This window comes from Heptranchias perlo, chromosome 1 (assembly GCF_035084215.1).
Source record: "Heptranchias perlo isolate sHepPer1 chromosome 1, sHepPer1.hap1, whole genome shotgun sequence".
In the NCBI taxonomy this organism is placed as follows: Eukaryota; Metazoa; Chordata; class Chondrichthyes; order Hexanchiformes; family Hexanchidae; genus Heptranchias; species Heptranchias perlo.
Genome location: NC_090325.1, coordinates 139,976,085 through 139,997,404, shown reverse-complemented (window position 1 = coordinate 139,997,404; position 21,320 = coordinate 139,976,085). Strand labels below are relative to the sequence as shown.

General features: G+C 42.2%; 1 protein-coding gene across 1 annotated transcript in view; it reads left to right on the top strand.

Moving 5' to 3' along the window:
- The window catches only part of trim2a (tripartite motif containing 2a), a 176,061-nt gene that overhangs the window by 54,305 nt on the left and 100,436 nt on the right, over nucleotides 1-21,320 (top strand). The gene's annotated exons all lie outside the window — the stretch shown is intronic.

The following is a 21,320-nucleotide window of genomic DNA, read 5'->3' as shown; positions in this document are numbered from 1 at the left end:
CAAAGTTAACAGATTTTTTTTCAAAAAAGTGACTGATTGGATAGATAAAGATTGAATGCGGCTGATGTAGTTCATATGGATTTTCATAAGACTTTCGATAAGGTGCTTCATAAGAGGCTTGTTAGAAAATCAGATGTATGGTATAAGAGGAAATGTAGCAGCATGGATAGAAAGTTGGTTAATGGACGGGGAATAAAGAGTTAGGGTAAATGGGTGTTGCAGGGACTGGAGAAGGGTTGGAACTGGTACATTCCAGGGGTCAGTGCTTGGTCTACTTTTGTTCTTGGTACATATAGAGGATTTGGGTGTAGGGAACACAATCCTAAAATTGCTGACAACACAAAAGTAGGAGGCTTAGCAAACAATGTGAGGACTGTAAAAGAATTTAGGACAGGTTAACGGAATGAGCAGACATATAACAGTTGCAATTTACAGCGGATAAGTGTGAGGTAATGCAATTTGGAAGGAAAAACAAGGAATGGGAGTACACACTTAATGAAAAGACACTGAAGGCCAAGGATAAAAAAAAGACCTAAGGGTTTAAATATGTAATTCTTTGAAAGTGCAAGTGTAGGTAGATAAAGCCATAAAAAGGGCCAGCTGCATTTTGGGTTCTATAAATAGGGACAGAGAATCCAAGAATAAAGAAGTCATTATGAATTTATACAAAACATTGGTTAGGCCACAGTTAGAGTACTGTGCACAGTTTTGGCAACCCCATTGCAGAAAGGTCATTAAAACCATAGAGAGTTTACAGCGTAGATTGACCAGCATGATGTGAAGGATGGGAAACCAGCGTCATGAGCAGAGACTTCAGATACTGGGACTATTTCCACTGCAGCAAAGACGACTAAGAAGAGATTATAGAGGTTTTTAAAATTATGAAGAGTTTTGATAGAGTGAATGGGGAAAGACTATTTTCTGTGGCTGGGAGTGAGTGATCAGGGGACGTCAATTCAAAATTGTCACTGAAAGAGTGAGGCGAGAGGTTAAGAGAAAGTTCTTTACATAGAGAGTTGTTGAAGCACGGAATGGTTTGTCACAGGGAATAGTTGAAGCAGCGACCATTGCATCTTTTAACAGGAAATTGGCTAAATATTTGAAGCAGAGGAAGGTACAGGGCTTTGGGATCAGTTTGAGATTGCTCTAGGAACAAGGCAGCACAGACACGATGGGCCGAATGGCCTCCTTCTGAGCTGTAAGCTTCTATGGTTCTAAAGAGGGTGGCACAGACTTCTTGGTTGTCTTGTTTGAATATTGCCACCCACTGGACCGTTTGAAAAGTGATGTTAAAGACACTGAAATTCAGCAAAATGCATTTGTTAAGAAGTAAAGGAGGGGACCCAGCACCTGTGAAACCAGACACCAACACAAGTAAAGGAGGGGACCCAGCACCTGTGAAACCATACACCAACACAAGTAAAGGAGGGGACCCAGCACCTGTGAAACCAGACACCAACACAAGTAAAGGAGGGGACCCAGCACCTGTGAAACTATACACCAACACAAGTAAAGGAGGGGACCCAGCACCTGTGAAACCAGACACCAACACAAGTAAAGGAGGGGACCCAGCACCTGTGAAACCAGACACCAACACAAGTAAAGGAGGGGACCCAGCACCTGTGAAACTATACACCAACACAAGTAAAGGAGGGGACCCAGCACCTGTGAAACCAGACACCAACACAAGTAAAGGAGGGGACCCAGCACCTGTGAAACTATACACCAACACAAGTAAAGGAGGGGACCCAGCACCTGTGAAACCAGACACCAACACAAGTAAAGGAGGGGACCCAGCACCTGTGAAACCAGACACCAACACAAGTAAAGGAGGGGACCCAGCACCTGTGAAACCAGACACCAACACAAGTAAAGCCTTTAGGAAAGGATGGGGAAAATTGATGGGGAAAAATAAAAATAAAAATACAAAACTTAAAAAAAAATAGAGGTAAAGATTTTTTATTGAGAATTTGAGATGTTTAAAATATTTTTAAATATTTTGACCCAAGACCTTTCACAAATACTGAAAGTGTTCAAGACTATTAGAGAAAAACAAAGGAAAAAGAACACATGGAGTGAGAGTCACCCAGGAACTCTTTTAAATGAGGCTAGATTGTAATGGGTCGGCAGGAGGCTTCATCGAGTTACATCAAGTTACATCGAAACTACAGCACAGAAACAGGCCATTCGACCCAACTGGTCTATGCCTGTGTTTATGCTCCACATGAGCTTCCTCCCTCCCTACTTCATCTAACCCCATCAACATATCCTTCTATTCCTTTCTCCCTCATATGCTTTATCCAGCTTCCCCTTAAATACATCTATTCTATTTGCCTCAACTACTCCTTGGGATAGCGCATTCCACATTCTAACCACTCTTTTGGTAAAGAAGTTTCTCCTGAATTACCTATTGGATTTATTAGCTACTATTTTATATTTATGACCTCCAGTTTTGGACTCCCCCACAAACAGCACCTCCTAAAACCTGCAACCTCTACCACCTAGAAGGACAAGGGCAGCAGGCACCTGGGAACACCACCAACTGCACGTTCCCCTCCAAGTCACACACCATCCCGACTTGGAAATATATCGCTGTTCCTTCATCATCGCTGGGTCAAAATCCTGGAACTCGCTACCTAACAGCACTGTGGGAGAACCTTCACCACACGGACTGCAGCGATTCAAGATGGCGGCTCACCACCACCTTAGGGATGGGCAATAAATGCTGGCCTTGCCAGCGATGCGCACATCTCATGAACGAATTAAAAAAAAACGCCACGTGCTCTGACCTCAGCCATGAGTCTACAATGTGGTACCTTATTGAAGGCCTTTTGAAAATCCAAATATATTATATCTACTGCATTAGCCAAGTCTATTCTTTCTATTACTTCTTCAAAGAATTCAATAAGGTTGGTCAAGCATGACTTTCTCTTCTGAAATCCGTGCTCATTGTTCTCTAGATGTCTTTCTATTACATCTTTGAGTGAAGATTCCATTATCTTTCCTACCACCGACGTTAAGCTAACTTTTCTATTCCTGGACTTGTTCTATCTCCCTTTTTAAATATGGGAATAACATTAGCTGTCCACCAGTCCTCTGGCACGATTCCCTTTTCTAGTGAATTTTTATATATATATGTGTAATAGTACCTCTGCTATCTCCTCCCTAACTACTTTTAAAATTCATGGATGCAATCCATCTGGACCAGGGGTTTTATCCTCCCTAAGTTTAATTAGTTTACCAATTATCTCCCCCCTTTCTATCTTAAATGTTTTAATATCTTTTTCGATCTCTTCTTCTAATGTTCTTCCCACCTTGTTAGTCTCCCTGTCAAATACGGAGGCAAAGTAATTATTCAATATTTCTGCCATTTCGCTGTTGTTACCTGTGAGTTTAACTTGTGCATCCCTTAGTGGCCTGATCCATATTCTGATTTTTCTGTTGGTATTTATGTGTTTGTAGAATACTTTACTATTTCTTTTTTATATTCCTTGTTAATTTAACCTCAGAATTCCCCTTTGCTTTCCCAATTGTTTTTTTGACTTCTTTCCTAACCTCTGTGGGGAATTGCTGGAGTCTATAATTAAGGATAGGGTGATTGAACACCTCGAAAATTTTCAGTTAATCAGAGAGAGCCAGCATGGATTTGTGAAAGGTAGGTCGTGCCTGACAAACCTGATTGAATTTTTTGAAGACGTGACTAAAGTAGTGGACAGGGGAATGTCAATGGATGTTATTTATATGGACTTCCAGAAGTCATTTGAGTAGGTCCCACATAAGAGACTGTTAGCTAAGATAGAAGCCCGTGGAATTGAGGGAAAAGTACGGACTTGGTTACGAAGTTGGCTGAGCAAAAGGCGACAGAGAGTAGGGATAATGGGAAGGTACTCACATTGGCAGGATGTGACTAGTGGAGTCCCGCAGGGATCTGTCTTGCGGCCTCAATTATTCACAATATTTATTAACGACTTAGATGAAGGCATAGAAAGTCTCATATCTAAGTTTGCCGATGACACAAAGATTGGTGGCATTGTAAGCAGTGCAGATGAAAACATAAAATTACAAAGCGATATTGATAGATTAGGTGAATGGGCAAAACTGTGGCAAATGGAATTCAATGCAGACAAATGTGAGGTCATCCACTTTGGATCAAAAAAGGATAGAACGGGGTACTTTCTAAATGGTAAAAAGTTAAAAACAGTGGATGTCCAAAGGGACTTAGGGGTTCAGGTACATAGATCATTGAAGTGTCATGAACAGGTGCAGAAAATAATCAATAAGGCTAACGGAATGCTGGCCTTTATATCGAGAGGACTAGAGTACAATGGGGCAGAAGTTATGCTGCAGCTATACAAAACCCTGGTTAGACCGCACCTGGAGTACTGTAAGCAGTTCTGGGCACCGCACCTTCGGAAGGACATATTGGCCTTGGAGGGAGTGCAGCGTAGGTTTACTAGAATGATACCCGGACTTCAAGGGTTAAGTTACGAGGAGAGATTACACAAATTGGGGTTGTATTCTCTGGAGTTTCGAAGGTTAAGGGGTGATCTGATCGAAGTTTATAAGATATTAAGGGGAACAGATAGGGTGGATAGAGAGAAACTATTTCCGCTGGTTGGGGATTTTAGGAGTAGGGGGCACAGTCTAAAAATTAGAGCCAGACCTTTCAGGAGTGAGATTAGAAAACATTTCTACACACAAAGGGTGGTAGAAGTTTGGAACTCTCTTCCACAAATGGCAATTGATACTAGCTCAATTGCTAAATTTAAATGTGAGATAGATAGCTTTTTGGCAACCAGAGATATTAAGGGATATGGGCCAAAGGCAGGTATATGGAGTTAGATCACAGATCAGCCATGATCTTATCAAATGGCGGAGCAGGCATGAGGGGCTGAATGGCCTACTCCTGGTCCTATAATCCTATGATCCTATGTTCCTCTTCGAATTCCCTTTTGTCATCCTCTCCTTTATTGTCTATATACTTACAGCATGCCTTTTTTTAGTTTCAATTTTACCCTTATCTCTTTATTCATCCATGGTGTTTCATTATTAGCAAGTTTGTCTTGCTTTTTAGATTCTGAACTCTATTGATCACTGTTTTGAATATTATCCACTTCTGTTCTATTTCCTTGTATGTCAAAGTATTTTCCAGTTTACCTGCCCAGAATAGCTGAGCAACACCGTTTCTCTTATTGTTCATTATTCATCCTTGGGCGCCATTGGCAAGGCTGGCATCTATTGCTCATCCCTGATACAATGATTGGTTGCAAGGCCACTTCAGAGGGCAGTTGAATCAACAACATTTGTGTGGGACCGGAGTCACATTTAGGCCAGACTGAGTAAGGACAACAGGTGTCCTTCCCTAAAGGACATTAGAAAACCAATTGTTTTTTTTACAATATTCGGACAGCTTCGTGGTCACTTTTACAGACACCAGTTTTTTATTTCCAGATTTTCTCCTTTGTTCTGAGCCGGAGCTACTTTCACTCATAGACTACGTGTAAGTGAAAGGCACTGTACAGGTTGTTGTTATGGGAAGATGTCATATCAGATCTGCTAACCACCTTGTAGACACAGGAAGTGGGGGGTAGAGAGGGTGGTAAAATTCAACTTCAGCAGCGGTGCAAAACAGGTGGTAGCAGTTTGGCAGCCTGTTAAACACAACGGCCGAAAATCGGGCAAGGTGTCTGATGGGCAGCCGATCCACCAACGCCCCAATGACCATGAACAGAAAGGAATGATTTGTGCCCCTGCCGAAGTTGAATTTTCCCCCCATTGAGTGTTGATGTACATTGCAACCCTGGCAGGCAAAATAGCGAGGGCTAATCCTATCCTCACCCAATATTCCCCAACATGCACTTTTCAGCAGGGATCACGAGTGTAGGAACCAATGAGGTCGATTATAACACCCCAACTTCTGCTCTGGCAGGGATCAGTTAACTCAGCACCGAATGGGGATCAAACCAAAGTCTTTCCCAATCAGTCTGACTCATCACTACACCGTGCAGCACATTTACCCACCGAGCCATCAGGGAGCCCTGTCAACTGCGTGTGGATGTTTTCTGGCATAATTGGTTTGTAGAATAGTCATGACTGGTCTGGCTTCACTTTTGAAATACGAAAGTGCCGACATACCTTGTCCCAGGGGCAGCAAATGGCCATTTCTTTTGTTGGTTGTGTGAACTGCTACTGGATTTGCTGGCTCTGTTTCTGGCTCTTGTATGGCACCTGCTGGAAAAGTGCATTGGAGAGAGTGGTGGCAGGAGGCCGGGATAGCACCGCTGTCCTGAAACCAGCCTATCCACGTAAAAGTGGCAGGGGCAGCCATTTAGGACCGAGACGAGCAAACATTTCTTCACTCAGAGGGTTGTGAATTTTTGGAATTCTATACCCCAGAGGGCTGTGGATGCTCAGTCGTTGAGTATATTCAAAACTGAGAGCGATAGATTTTTGGACACTAAAGGAATCAAAGGATAGGGGATAGGGCAGGAAAGTGGAGATGAGGGAAAAGATCAGTCATGATCTTATTGAATGGCAGAGCAGGCCCGAGAGGCTGTATGGCCTACTCCTGCTCCTATTTATTATGTTCTTATGTTCTTAAAGCACCTTAACTTGTGTTGGCTGCAAATGCAAGATAAACCAGAGTGAACAATTATTTATAAATGATCACAAAAAGAACAGGATCGAACGGTGACTGGGTGTGTAACTCCCAGGCTCCGTAGGGGTGAATTTTGATGCCTTTGATATACTATGTGAAGGAGCATTGACGCTGTGGCAATACTTTGTTCTTAGTTCTCTCAGAACTGCCAGTATGTTGCAAATCTATTTATTTAAAATTTAATAAGGAGAATACAGCAGAATAAATGTCTAATGAGTAAATCTGCAGAGTTCTGTAATTCCCCGGGCATCTATAATTGAAATGGTTAAGCAGATGCAGCCACTCTCTCCCGAGTTCACAGGCTGCATGTTAATTTAGTAAAGGGAATGTATAAAAATCAATTTCTTACCCGTCATCTTCCTAATGCCAAGTTCACACAGGAGGCACACCCGCACTTACATTTTATTGTGACCATCTGTGCCCCCCATATTGTAAAAGTATAAAATATTTAATAGCTGATCTGAGTTTTGTAAACAAACAAAGATGTAATTATATAATTTTTAAAAATTTGTTCCTGGGATGTGGGCATCGCTGGCAAAGCCAGCATTTATTGCCCATCACTAAATGCCCTTGAGAAGGTGGTGGTGAGCCGCCTTCTTGAACCGCTGCAGTCCGTGTGGTGAAAGTTCTCCCACAGTGCTGTTAGGAAGGGAGTTCCAGGATTTTGACCCAGCGACGATGAAGGAACGGTGATATATTTCCAAGTCGGGATGGTGTGTGACTTGGAGGGGAACGTGCAGGTCTTGTTGTTCCCATGTGCCTGCTGCCCTTGTCCTTCTAGGTGGTAGAGGACGTGGGTTTGGGAGGTGCTGTCAAAGAAGCCTTGGCGAGTTGCTGCAGTGCATCCTGTAGATGGCACACACTGCAGCCACGGTGCGCCGGTGATGAAGGGAGTGAATGTTTAGGGTGGTGGATGGGGTGCCAATCAAGCAGGCTGCTTTGTCCTGGATGGTGTTGAGCTTATTAAGTGTTTTTGGAACTGCACTTATCCAGGCAAGTGGAGAGTATTCCATCACACTCCTGACTTGTGCCTTGTAGATGGTGGAAAGGCTTTGGGGAGTCAGGAGGTGAGTCACTCACCGCAGAATTCCCAGCCTCTGACCTGCTCTTGTAGCCACAGTATTTATAAGGCTGATCCAGTTAAGTTTCTGGTCAGTGGTGACCCCCAGGATGTTGATGGTGGGGAAATTCGGCGATGTTAATGCAGCTGAATGACAAGGGGAGGTGGTTAGACTTTCTCTTGTTTGAGATGGTCATTGCCTGGCACTTGTCTGGCACGAATGTTACTTGCCACTTATCAGCCCAAGCCTGGATGTTGTCCAGATCTTGCTGCATGCGGGCACGGACTGCTTCATTATCTGAAGGGGAGCAAATAGAACTGAACACTCTATTATCATCAGGGAACATCCCCATTTCTGACCTTATGATGGTGGGAAGGTCATTGATGAAGCAGCTGAAGATGGTTGGGCCTAGGACACTGCCCTGAGGAACTCTTGCAGCAATGTCCTGGGGCTGAGATGATTGGCCTCCAACAACCACTACCATCTTCCTTTGTGCTAGGTATGACTCCAGCCACTGGAGAGTTTTCCCCCTGTTTCCCATTGACTTCAATTTTACTAGGACTCCTTGGTGCCACACTCGGTCAAATGCTGACTTAATATCAAGGGCAGTCACTCTCACCTCACTTCTGGAATTCAGCTCTTTTGTCCATGTTTGGACCAAGGCTGTAATGAGGTCTGGAACCGAGTGGTCCTGATGGAACCCAAACTGAGCATCGGTCAGCAGGTTATTGGTGAGTAAGTTCTGCCTGATAGCACTGTCAACGACACCTTCCATCACTTTGCTGATGATTGAGAGTAGACTGATGGGGCGGTAATTGGCTGGATTGGATTTGTCCTGCTTTTTGTGGACAGGACATACCTGGGCAAATTCCACATTGGCGGGCAGATGCCAGTTTTGTAGCTGTACTGGAACAGCTTGGCTGGAGGCGCAGCTAGTTCATGGAGCCTCCTCCTCCCATTAGTTGTTTAATTGTCCACCACCATTCATGACTGGATGTGGCAGGACTGCAGAGCTTTGATCTGATCTGTTAGTTGTGGAATTGCTTAGCTCTGTCTATAGCATGTTGCTTCCGCTGTTTAGCGTGCATGTAGTCCTGAGTTGTAGCTTCGCCAGGTTGCCACCTCAATAATCAAAGTGTTTTCGGGGTGTTTTCTAGTCAGAGACTGGATACCTCCCTGTCACTGATGGATTAGCATCTCTCGCGTGGAGCTACTAGATGTTTGATTGGTATTTTGATAAGTAATATAATAGCTGATTGGAGCTGTTCACCCATCACCCCTGTGCTCACTGACCTACATTGGCTTCTAGTCTGGCAACACCTCGATTTTAAATTCTCATCCTTGTTTTCAATTTCCTCAACGGCCTCACCCCTCCCCATCTCTGAAACATCCTCCAGCCCGACACCCTTTGAGATCTCTGCGCTCCTCCAGTTCTGGCCTCTTGCGCATCCCCGATTTTAATCGCTCCACCATTGGCAGCCGTGCCTCCAGCTGCCTAGGACCTAATGTCTGGAATTCCCTCCCTAAACTTCTCTGCCTCTCTACCTCTCTCTCTCCTCCTTTAAGACGCTCCTTAAAATCTATCTCTTTGACCAAGCTCTTGGTCATCTGTACTAATATCTCCTTATGTGGCTCAGTGTCAAATTTTGTTTGATAATGCACCTTAGGACATTTACTACATTAAAGACGCTATATAAATGCAAGTTGTTGTTGTTGTTCTGATAAATGAATGGAGCTGCTAGCCTGAAATGCTTCAGTGGCTGTAGCAAAAGCTCTTTTTTTCTCAGGATCTCAAAATTGTAGGACTCCTTACCTCCCTTTCGTCGACTAACTATAGGCTTTTAAATCCCAAGCTTGACATCATCTAACCACTACTTCCTTGTTTATCTGTTCTTCTCTCCCACTGGTGTCCTGTTCTATTGGTCTTGGCCCTTCACCTAGATTTCTCAATGTGTCAGTATGGCTCAGTGGGCAACACTCTTGCCTTTGAGTCAGAAGATTATGGTTTCAAGCCCCATTCCGGAACTGGAACACATAATCTTGGCTGGCACTGAGGGAGTACTACTTTGTTTGAGATGCTGTCTTTTGAATGAGATGTTAATTTGAGGGTAAGTCTGCTGATTCCAGTGAATCGGGTGAATACTAATGATCCTATAGTACTGCTCAAAGAAGAGCAGGTTGTTCTCCTGATGTCCTGACTTGCATTCCTCCCTCAGCGAACACCATCAAAAGTAAACTAATTGGTCATTGATTTCACTGATGATTTTGCAAAACGGCTGTTATATTTGCCGATGTAACAGCTACTGCTACATTTTAAAGTAATTCATTGTAAGTGGAGACTTTTCTTGAGATGTGATAAAGTGCTATATAAATGCAAGTCTCTTTCATATATTTCTCTCATTTTATTTTAAACTGCCACAGGATGCCTGGGGGGGCTTCAGTCTTCCGACTGGATGAAGATCAATGTTGAGCATTAGTATCTGAAACAGCTCCATGGTCTGCTGCACTGTGCATCTCTCAATTAGCTGAGTAAAAAATATCAGTTCATCTGCCTGGCCATCTGGTTAAAGATAGAGACTAAGATGAGGCCCAACGTCCCTCCAAAAAAAAACTTGCATTTTTGGGGAAAATGGCACCAGAACAGATAGAAGAGGCTGTGGCTTATGTATAATACTTCGTAAATGGACACCACATAGGCAGGGTTACAAACAATGCCTCAGACCCCAGAAGAGGTTGACAATAGCCAGAATGAGTCAATTTCTAGTTGCTGCATAATGATTAGAATGCGCAGGCGAGCTTCATTCATTGAGCAAAAGCCTAATTTTAGAAATCTTACAAAATGCAGCAATCCCTAAATAGTCAGAAGCATTATTTTTGAAGAAATCTGGGGAAGAGGCTTGCATTTATGCTGCTTTTTATGTTGCTTGATGCACAATTAAATTGAAGTGACAAGAAAAAAATAATAAAGTGTATACGAGGATGGAATGAGACAGGAATTAACAATTAACAACAACAAAAACACCATTATCTGATCAATGCTGAATGAGGACCCATTGAAAGGAACTAGGAATGGGCAAGCAGTGGCAAGGTGCACTCACACTTCAGTAGCAGGCATAATTAATAGTTCCACAAACTCATTAAATTTTAATGAGTGCTTTAACCCTCATTTGGCAAAGAGCAGCTGGGCATTCACCTGGTGCTAAGGCTAAGCACCCAGCCTCTTTCAAAGGTTTTATTAAAGAGTTTCCATTTAACAGGGAAGTTGAGAAGGAATCAGGAAAGCAACTGCCTACAGAATATATTTGGGAATGGTACCTTTCCAATTGGTTTCCACCCAAGCTCCCTCTCCCCAGAAAAAGAGATTTGTATAAGGAGAGGGGGGAGGTGAAGATGGTTCATCATCGCATTTCAGAAATATAAACATAATAAAAGCTGGAATAGAGCAATATATCAGTCAACATCTGAAAGAATGAAATGGGTACTATTTACTTAATGTTTACTGGGTAGAAAACCCTTCCGACTGAGAAATTTCTGATATGTCTGCTTATTATTTGTCTATGTCCTGTGCATAAATATTATGGCACAGAACACAATCAAAGGGCTCACCAATCTCAGATTCAACACCAATAAAAGGAATATTCTAGAATGGAGGTTGCTAAGGAAGTGACTGCTTACTCACTCACTCACCTGACAAAGGAGAAAGCCTCCGAAAGCTTGTGATTTTAAAATAAAATTGTTGGACTATAACCTGGTGTTGTAAGATTCCTTACATTTGTCCACCCCAGTCCATCACCGGCATCTCCACATCATACTCTATACACGTTATCCAAAAACGTGGGTGATCAAACTTTGGACAAAAAGACTTGGAGACTGGTAATTGCTGTTTAGCTAAATTTGAATCCAAAGGAAAAGTTACAAAAAAAGGAAAAAAAACAATGTAACACTCCTAATGGTGATTTTTTTATATAAAAAGAAACTAGTTTGTGCAATATAACGGGTGAAAAATATAATGAATCTACCCTCAATGAGATTGTGACTATCCATTATTTTTAGCCAGCATGGGGTGATGGCTAGTTGTTCACCATAGACTTATTATTCTGGGGGATCAAAGCACACTGGCATCTTTCTTTGAGCTAGCAGGCATTGTCTCATTGACTGTGGATTGCCTTTTGATGTCCTTTTTAATAGAAATGAGATTCTAAAACAAAAGCTAACTTTTCCAGCTGCAGCTGTTAGCTGTATTAAAGCTGCAGCACACCAGACTATAGGGTGGGGTGAGGAAGGAAGAATAGGAGGGGCTTACTGTGGATGATTAATAAAGCCCACTGATCTGTATTGACCTTTCTGACATTGTGGGCTTACCTCAGTATGGACTCTGGGTGGAACCTCACTATTGCTGTTGATGCCGGTAGGGTAAGACACTAATAGCTACCCACTGTGCTGTGGTAGGTAACATGTATTTAAGCAGAGCAATATGTCACTGAGCAGTGTGGGATAAATATGCAAATTTCTGTTTCTATGTCCATCTGGCATGCTGACGTGTTGCACCTCCCTCTTTGTTCCAGAACATTTAGGAAGGAAGCTAAACAATCTACTGATAATTAAAGAGGCAGTGTCCTTGTGGAGAGAGAACGGACCTGTGTCATTTTTGTCCCAACGACATCATTCACAATGACATGAATCATGACTTGCTTTTGTAAACAAATGGAAAAAGGTTTCCCAAACGCTTTTTCATGAAGACAGCGCTCTTTTAAAAGGATGATTATCCTCCACTGTAAACAACTGACATTTTTTTAAAAGTTTAATTGTGGCTAAAGGTTGTTGTGAACCATGTGCCTCATTAAAGATAGGGATCCTGTTTATATATTGTTATTTATTTTGATGGGGATAAAAGAGAGCCATGCTGCCATCACTGAGCTATTTTATTAACTGAGGCCTGCACTGTGTGGAGAACGTTTACAAAGCATTGATATCACAGGTCATTGCAGTACATGAATGTTTTGAGTGTTCTTTCCTCTGATCCTGGCCTGGTGGTTGCTGGGTAGTGTGCTGCACCTACACCAATGCAGGGAAATGTGGGGAAGGGAGGGTAGAATAGCTCGTTTATTGGGTTTTATTGATGGTTGTTCCGCTTTTTTCTTCGGTATTCAGGTCCTAATATTAACATGTACGGCTGCAGCAGCAGCAGGGGTGGAGGTAGCACCAACCAATTACACAGGGCCCTGAGCCAGTCAGGGACCCCGAGCAGATTCAGGTTAAGCAGGTAGAATTTATTATCATTGTCTCATAAAATGTAGGGCCCCCAAATCGAACCTGTGCAGCAGTGATACAATTCTTCTGTACCAGTCTGTATAACAACATTTCCCCCCTGACATCATATTAATTTTGTTGATTCTGTGGAGAAAAAAATTCCACAGAATTTAAATCCCCGCAAATATCTTTCCTTTCAGATGATTTCAGAGTCAGTGATTATACAATGTGGTTAAAATTCAATAAAATGCCAGAACTCATACTGCATATAGTGAGCATATAAGTCAAAGTATTCTGCAGTAATCTCGTCCTAGTGTTCCCATCTGTTTTATCTGAAAAGTGGTGGAGACTCTGTAAGGAGATTGGGTTCTTTCTTTCCCAGTTTAAAAAAATATATAATTACAGAGCTCAGTTCACGGTTGGTCCCCACTTCTGAATCCTTTTACAAAATACAGCAGCGACACGATCCCACCCACGTCTTTCTCACATGTCTGCTGCTGCAGTATTTTAATTTCAATGCAGCCTCTCACCATTTTCACTGTAGCACCCTTCAGGAGCTGGGAACAATTTCCTCAACTTGATTACAGCCCTACTGTTACACATAGCTTTGTATAAATCAAGAAGTGGGTTGCAGTTGATTGGCTTTGATTGTGAAAATTACACTGAGCATTTTCAGGCATTCAGTGATTGTGACCTGACTACTGAACCATTTATTCTAAGCCCCTGCTCACTGCACAGATGAGTTCAATGGACTTGGATGTGAATTTCTAATCAGTTTCTTTTGCTGACTTTTTAATATTCTTCCTTCAGCCAGGGTCTGAGCAGGATCAGTCGTGTCAGAAATTCACATTTCTTGTTGCAAATTTGCAATGTTACAAAATTGGCTTCTATTCCTCCCTCAACGAATTTGATCTGTTTGAGGGACTTCAGTTATGTGGAGAGATTAGAGAAGCTGGGATTGTTCTTCTTAGAGCAGAGAAGGTTAAGGGGTGATTTAATTGAGGCGTTGAAAATTATGAAGAGTTTTGATGGAGTAAATAAGGAGAAATTGTTTCCACTGGCAAGAAGGTCGATAACCAGAGCACATAGATTTAAGATAATTGGCTAAAGAACCAGAGGAAAGATGAGGAGACATTTTTTTACGCAGCGAGTTATTATGATCGGGACTGCACTGCTTGAAAGGGTGGTGGAAGTAGATTCAATAGTAACTTTCGAAAGGGAATTGGTTAAATACTTGAAAAGGAAAAATTTGCAGGGCTTTGGGGAAAAAGCAGGGGAGTGGGAATAATTGGGTAAATCTTTCAAAGAGCCAGCACAGGCACGATGGGCCGAAAGGCCTCCTTCTGTGCTGTAAGATTCGGTGATTCTATTTTTATATTTAGTAGGTTTGGAAAGGGCTGCTATTGATGGATAAATTCTAAATCGGCCGATAGCAGCCCTTTCCAATCCCAAAAATTCGAACAGGTAAAATGAGCGGAGGAAGAAACAGCCGGTGTTGCAGGAGAACGGGGATCAGAGCAGTAGTCTTTGCGAAGAGGGGCACCAAGAAGGAAAAGTCAGCATCTAGAGAGAGCAGGGCCAGGAAGGAGAAGCTAGATGCTAAGGAGAGGAGGGCCAGGATGGAAAACACAGGATTTAGGGAGAGTGGAGTAAGGAAAGAGAAGTGGCAGGAGCTGGAATAGGAAGGAGATGCAATGAGAGTACGGCCAGGAAGGAGAAAGTGGGTCCAGGCAGTATTATGGAGCCATCCAGCTGAAAGGCCAAGCCTGTAAATTAATAGAGAATTTAAACATTTGGTCACTTTCTACAGCAGGAAAAAACAGTAGAGGTTCTGAGGGTGCCTAATTTGAGAGAAAGGAAGAAGTGTGTGTGTATTAATCTATCAAGCAAAACAATAGGTTGGGGCCAAGGGAGTCTGACTAGAGCTGAATGGGCAGATAATTGGAAAAGTCAAGGAAATTGTGAAGCTTAAATTCTTTGTTGAGCTGTCAAATTCTTTACACATACAGGTTCATCTTAAATGATGTTTGCATGGAGCAAAAATGGATAGGGTTTAAAAGCACCTGATGCGAATTTAAAATATTCTTTTGCAGTTTGTGCTTCTAAATTCTCTGACTGTGCTGGTTTTAATCTCTTCCCCTCCCCAAATTTCCCACTCCTCTCCAGTAGTTTCTGTACAAACACTGATTAGAAAACATTTTTGTTTATATATCATCTTTATTTATCTTAGTCTTTTTGTGTGAACAAAGCCGTTCTTGTTGGAATTTTAATGATTAGCTTTCATTCAGTAAATAAAACAGTGTCAGGATCTGCTCCATCTGGAAGACATGCAGGTCATTAAACTCAGATATAACCCAAAACATGATTTTTTATAAAAAGCTGTAACTGTTAACATACAACTCCCTGCTTCGCATAAACTCCAAAGTCTGAATTTTGTCATTGGTGCTAAAATAACACTAATCATAAGTTCCAGGTTTGAGGCTCTCTCAACCTCTCCCTCTTGCTCCAACTTCACGCACATTCTTAATCTCTCTCTCTCTCGCACACACACAAACTCACACACTCATACACACACACACAAACACACACAACAGTCACACACACACATTCTCAATCACACACATACGTGCAGTCACAGACTCACATACTCATCACACACATTCCCAACCACCCACACACAAACTCCCAATCGCTCACACACACAAACCAGTCACACACGCACACTCCCAACCATACACATTGTCAATCACACACACACACAAACTCACATACTCATACACACACACCAGTCACACACACACACTCCAACTCACATACTCATACACACACACCAGTCACACACACACACAAACTCATATACTCATACACACACACCAGTCACACACACACACTCCAACTCATATACTCATACACACACACCAGTCACACACACACACAAACTCATATACTCATACACACACACCAGTCACACACACACACTCCAACTCACATACTCATACACACACACCAGTCACACACACACACAAACTCATATACTCATACACACACACCAGTCACACACACACACTCCAACTCATATACTCATACACACACACCAGTCACACACACACACAAACTCATATACTCATACACACACACCAGTCACACACACACACAAACTCATATACTCATACACACACACCAGTCACACACACACACACAAACTCATATACTCATACACACACACCAGTCACACACACACACTCCAACTCATATACTCATACACACACACACAAACTCATATACTCATACACACACACCAGTCACACACACACACTCCAACTCATATACTCATACACACACACCAGTCACACACACACACAAACTCATATACTCATACACACACACCAGTCACACACACACACTCCAACTCACATACTCATACACACACACCAGTCACACACAAATACCCCCAACCCCGCACACACTGCCAATTACATACACACTGACAGTTTCATAGCCATACATATACAACACGACAAAAGAGAACTACAGAGACTGAGGTAGAAACACAGATATAGACAAAGTGGGAGAGAGAAAAGCACAGATATATAGAGAGAGTGAGAGGTAGAGAGATTCGCAATAGGAGACTGACTGATGAAGACACAGGTATACAATGGAAGAGAGAGAAATAATGGCACATATATACACAGGAACAGGTAGAGAGATACAAAACTGTAGCTAGACAATGGGAGAGAGAGAAATAAAAACATAATTATACACAGGAACAAAGACAGAGAGAGAAAGAGAGAGAGAGAGAGATAAAACCACAGGTACATGCTGGGCCAGATAGTGGTTTTGGCCATTTACTCTCAAGATTGGAGTTGTCTGCAAAGGCAGGTTCACAAATTACAAAAACAAAACCATTTTGCTCCAACAAGACTAGCTGTGCTCACCCCGACTGAAGATGGAATTCTCATGTGCCTGGAATCAATGGCACTCTGCATTGGCCATGTTATGTTACCTTTGTCTCGTTAAATATTTTAGCCACTAGAAGTCAAAGGTGACATCCCTTGTACTACAGAGTCAAAGTAAAATTAGAGAACTGTGCAGAACTGTAAAGACTGCGCAGTTCAGGAATGCAGGACCACTTCTGTGCCCAGATCGTTAATCTAATCACCTTACATTTCCTTGTTTTATTCCAAGAATGTTTTGATTAAAAAAATGTTCTGTGTCTCCTCTGATGGACCAGTGGGTAAATCCACTTCATGGTGTCATACTGTGCCATACAGACCAGGAAGATTTCAGCTCTGACCCCCAGTTTGTGTTGAGTTAGCTAAGGTAGTAGGGGGACTACAACTGGGGTCATAAGGACAATTTTTTCAGTTTCTGCGCCTGGGCTATTGGACTGCCTGGGTGTAACCAAAACAGGAAAAGTGAGTGGGGGGTGGGGCGGGGATTTTTTGCATGCGCCCATAAGGGAGTCCAGATGATTTTCCATTCATTTAAATGAACGGACAGAAAATCAGGTTAAGGCGTGTGCTCCTCCTTGCCTGATTTTCTTCTTTGGCCAAAAGACCCAGATGCCTGAGCTATAGGGGGTAATTTTAACTTAAGCTGCCAGGCAGGTTTGGGTTCACTACCCATTTGACACCCTGCCCCAATCTAACTCTCCATTCAGGTCAATGGAGAGTAAAATCAGGCAGGGTATAAAACAGGTGTCCAACCTGTAGCCGCCTGTTTCCCTGCCCATTGGGTTGGATTATAAATACTCCCATAGTCTCTTAGCTAAAAAGGAGAAAGTAAGTTGTGGTTCCTGCTCCTGATTGCCATCCAGTCATCTCAGCTGGAAAATGAGTATCTGTGGAAATTTGGACGAGGACAGGATTGTGCTCAGCCAGCACGTACAGTCTAGATTCACAACTGAAGAATGGCAACTTAGACAAGCAACTGGAGGGCTCCAGTGCCCACGGAATCCATACCTCAGCATGAACTACTGTCTTCAGGAAAATAGGAAGGACAAAATTGGAAGGAAATATTCTATAGTTCTGCACAGTTCTCTAATTTTATTTTGATAAATATGCTCCTAACAATTCTTGTGTGGCCAGAACAACATATCGATGTTTCAGGGCTGTAAAACATGAAGTAAGAAAACATTGTTGTTGTGCTGCCACCCTTGAGCCCCAAGTTGTAAGCTTCCAATTTTTGTGTACCATCACGGGGAGGCATCAAGTGGAGGCCCGATATTGTCCTGCAGGAAAAGAGCAAACACCAAAGAGTCAGTCACCTGCACCACTCTTGCCGCTGATTCATGAATGACATCAGCTGTCACTTATTGTCTAGACTCAGATCTGAAAACTGGCCACCTTAGTGAGATACCTGTCCACTGTGGAACCATACCCCAGTAAATGAGCCAATGCCTGCAGGAGGGGTGGAAGGAGGGGGAGAAAATTGATTGAAAGAAAAATGGAAAGGAATATTTAACAAAATCTATAACAGAAGCTGTGCTATTCTCTCAGCAGTGCCACTTGTCAGTTTTCATCCAACATTATGTCTGTTCTACAGATGTTAATGCAGCCAGTTCTTTGGGATTTTTCAAACCCTGGAAGAGTGGCACTGGGAGCAGCTTGTCTGCGTAGTGTCCTGAATGAAGTCAGGGTGTGTGGCATGGAGAAAACCAATAGATGGAGATTTTTGTTCTCTTTTTTAAATGGGAGAAAAATTACTTACAGATGCCCAATAGAAATAATGTAGACGATAACAGATTATTTAACTTGGACCGTGGGATTGGAAATAAAGAACAAGAGTATCAAATTATCAAGCCTCAAACTAGACTTGAGAATAGGAATTGTTTCCCCACAGCGTATGTGAAACAGGCTTCCAGCAAAGCTAGTTAATGCTGTGTTGATTAATTCCTTTAAAAAATAATTAGTTAAGGATGTGCTGAAGGTGGTTAAGATAAATATAGATAGAAATTGGCAAGTACAAAATTGAACTATTTTTTGAGGGAGGTAGGTAGAGCCAAGACCCATGGCTCAAGACACCACCAAGGTTGACAAGACATTGGGGTTGAATTTCCTTTGACCGTCTCTTGCTTCCTCACCGTAGCTTTGGCAGAAACCCCGTTATGGTGGAGGAGAGGAAGAAGCCTGGATGAAATTCCTCCGCCCCTGATATAAATCAGAAAGTAGTGATGTCAAGCTTGTGCCTTATAGAATCATAGAACGGTCACAGCACTGAAGGAGGCCATTCGGCCCATCGAGCCCATGCTGCCTCTTTATTAGAGCAATCCAGTTAGTCCCATTCCCTGCTCTTTCTCCATAGCTCTGGAAATTTTTTCCCTTCAAGTGTTTATCCAATTTCTTTTTGAAAGCCAAGGTATAATCTGCTTCCACCACCCTTTCAGGCAGCGCATTCCAGATTATAACTACCTGCTGCATAAAAAAGTATTTCCTCATGTCGCCTTTGGTTCTTTTACCAATCACCTTAAATCTGTGTCCTCTTGGTTTTCGATCCTTCTGCCAATGGGAACAGTTTCTCTTTATTTACTTTATCTAAACTCTTCATGATTTTGAACACTTCTGTCAAATCTTCTCTTAACCCTCTCTGCTCCAAGGAGAACAACCCAACTTCTCCAGTCTATCCATGTAACTGAAGTCCCTCATCCCTGGAACCATTCTGGTAAATCTTTTCTGCACCCTCTCTAAGGCCTTCACATCCTTCTTAAAGTGCAGTTCCCAGAATTGGACACAATATTCCAGTTGTGGCCGCACCAGTGTTTTATAAAGGTTCAACATAACTTCCTTGCTTTTCTACTCTATGCCTCTATTTATAAAGCCCAGGATCCCATATGTTTTTTAAATCATTTTCTCAACCTGTCCTGCCACCTTCAAAGATTTGTGCACATATACCCCCAGGTCTCTGTTCCTGCACCCCCTTCAGAATTATACTATTTAGTTTATGTTGCCTCTCCTCATTCTTCCTGCCAAAATGTATCACTTTGCAATTCTCTGCATTAAATTTCATCTGCTATGTATCTGCCCATTCTACCAGCCTGTCTATGTCCTTTTGAAGTCTATCAGTATTCTCCTCACTGTTTACTACACTTTCAAATTTTGTGTCATCTGCAAGTTTTGAAATTGTGCCCTGTACACCCATGTCCAAGTCATTAATTCATATATATCAAAAAAAGCAGAGGTCCTAGTACCGACCCCTGGGGAACCGTTGTATACCTTCCTCCAGTCCGAAAAATCATTCACTATCTGTTTCCTATCACTTAGCAAATTTTGTATCCATGCTGCCACTGGCCCTTTTATTCCATGGGCTTCAATCTTGATGACAAGCCTATAATGTGACACTTTATCAAACGCCTTTTGAAAGTCGATTACCCAACATCAACCGCATTGACCTCATCGACCCTCTCTGTTACCTCATTAAAAAACTCAATCAAGTTAGTTAAACACAAGTTGCCTTTAACAATCCGTGCTGGCTTTCCTTTATTAATTCACACTTGTCCAAGTGACTATTAATTTTGTCCTGGATTATCGTTTCTAAAATCCTCTCCACCACCGAGGTTAAACTGACTGGCCTGTAGTTGCTGGGTTTATCCTTACTCCCTTTTTTGAAACAATAGTGCAACATTTGCAATTCTCCAGTCCTCTGGCACCACCCCCATATCTAAGGAAGATTGGAAGAGTATGGCCAGCACCTCTGCAATTTCCACCCTTACTTCCCTCAGCAACCTAGGATGCATCCCATCCGGACCAGGTGACTTATCTATCTATTAAAAGCCTGTGATTGTAGGATGGAGAGAGGACCAAGGGAAGGAATGTTTGCAAAGTTTTGAGATGCTGGAAAGGAATGATTTAGAGCAGGAGATGGTGCAATAAGTCTTAATTAAGGAGGATTCCTGAGCTGCTGAGAGTTTGGAAAAGTTATGCCAGGGAAGGCAATGATGTACAACATGGCTGCAGCACCTACTGTAATCCGAACAGTAACTGTGTATTTTTCACTATGTTTGTTTTTGTACTGGTTTGAGATGGCTTTTTCTCACCTAAGCCACTATTTCTCTAAACGTGCTAATTAAATTACTTTTATTTCAAAAATGGTGACAATTTCATTTTGTAATTTGTTTACTTTATTTCTCTTCTTCCTGTCCACTAATTTTAAGTATATTTTTAGACGGAGAAACTTGGCAGAACCTTTCCTTGTGAATCAAAGCGGGCTGTGTAGGCTCTTATGATGGAACAAATTGTACGTCTGTGGAAGAAATGGCCTTTTCTTATTCTGTAATTCTTACATTATTATACATGTAATTTTGTGAAGGATAGTGAATACTCAAGTACTATTTAAAAATAAATAACAAATATAGA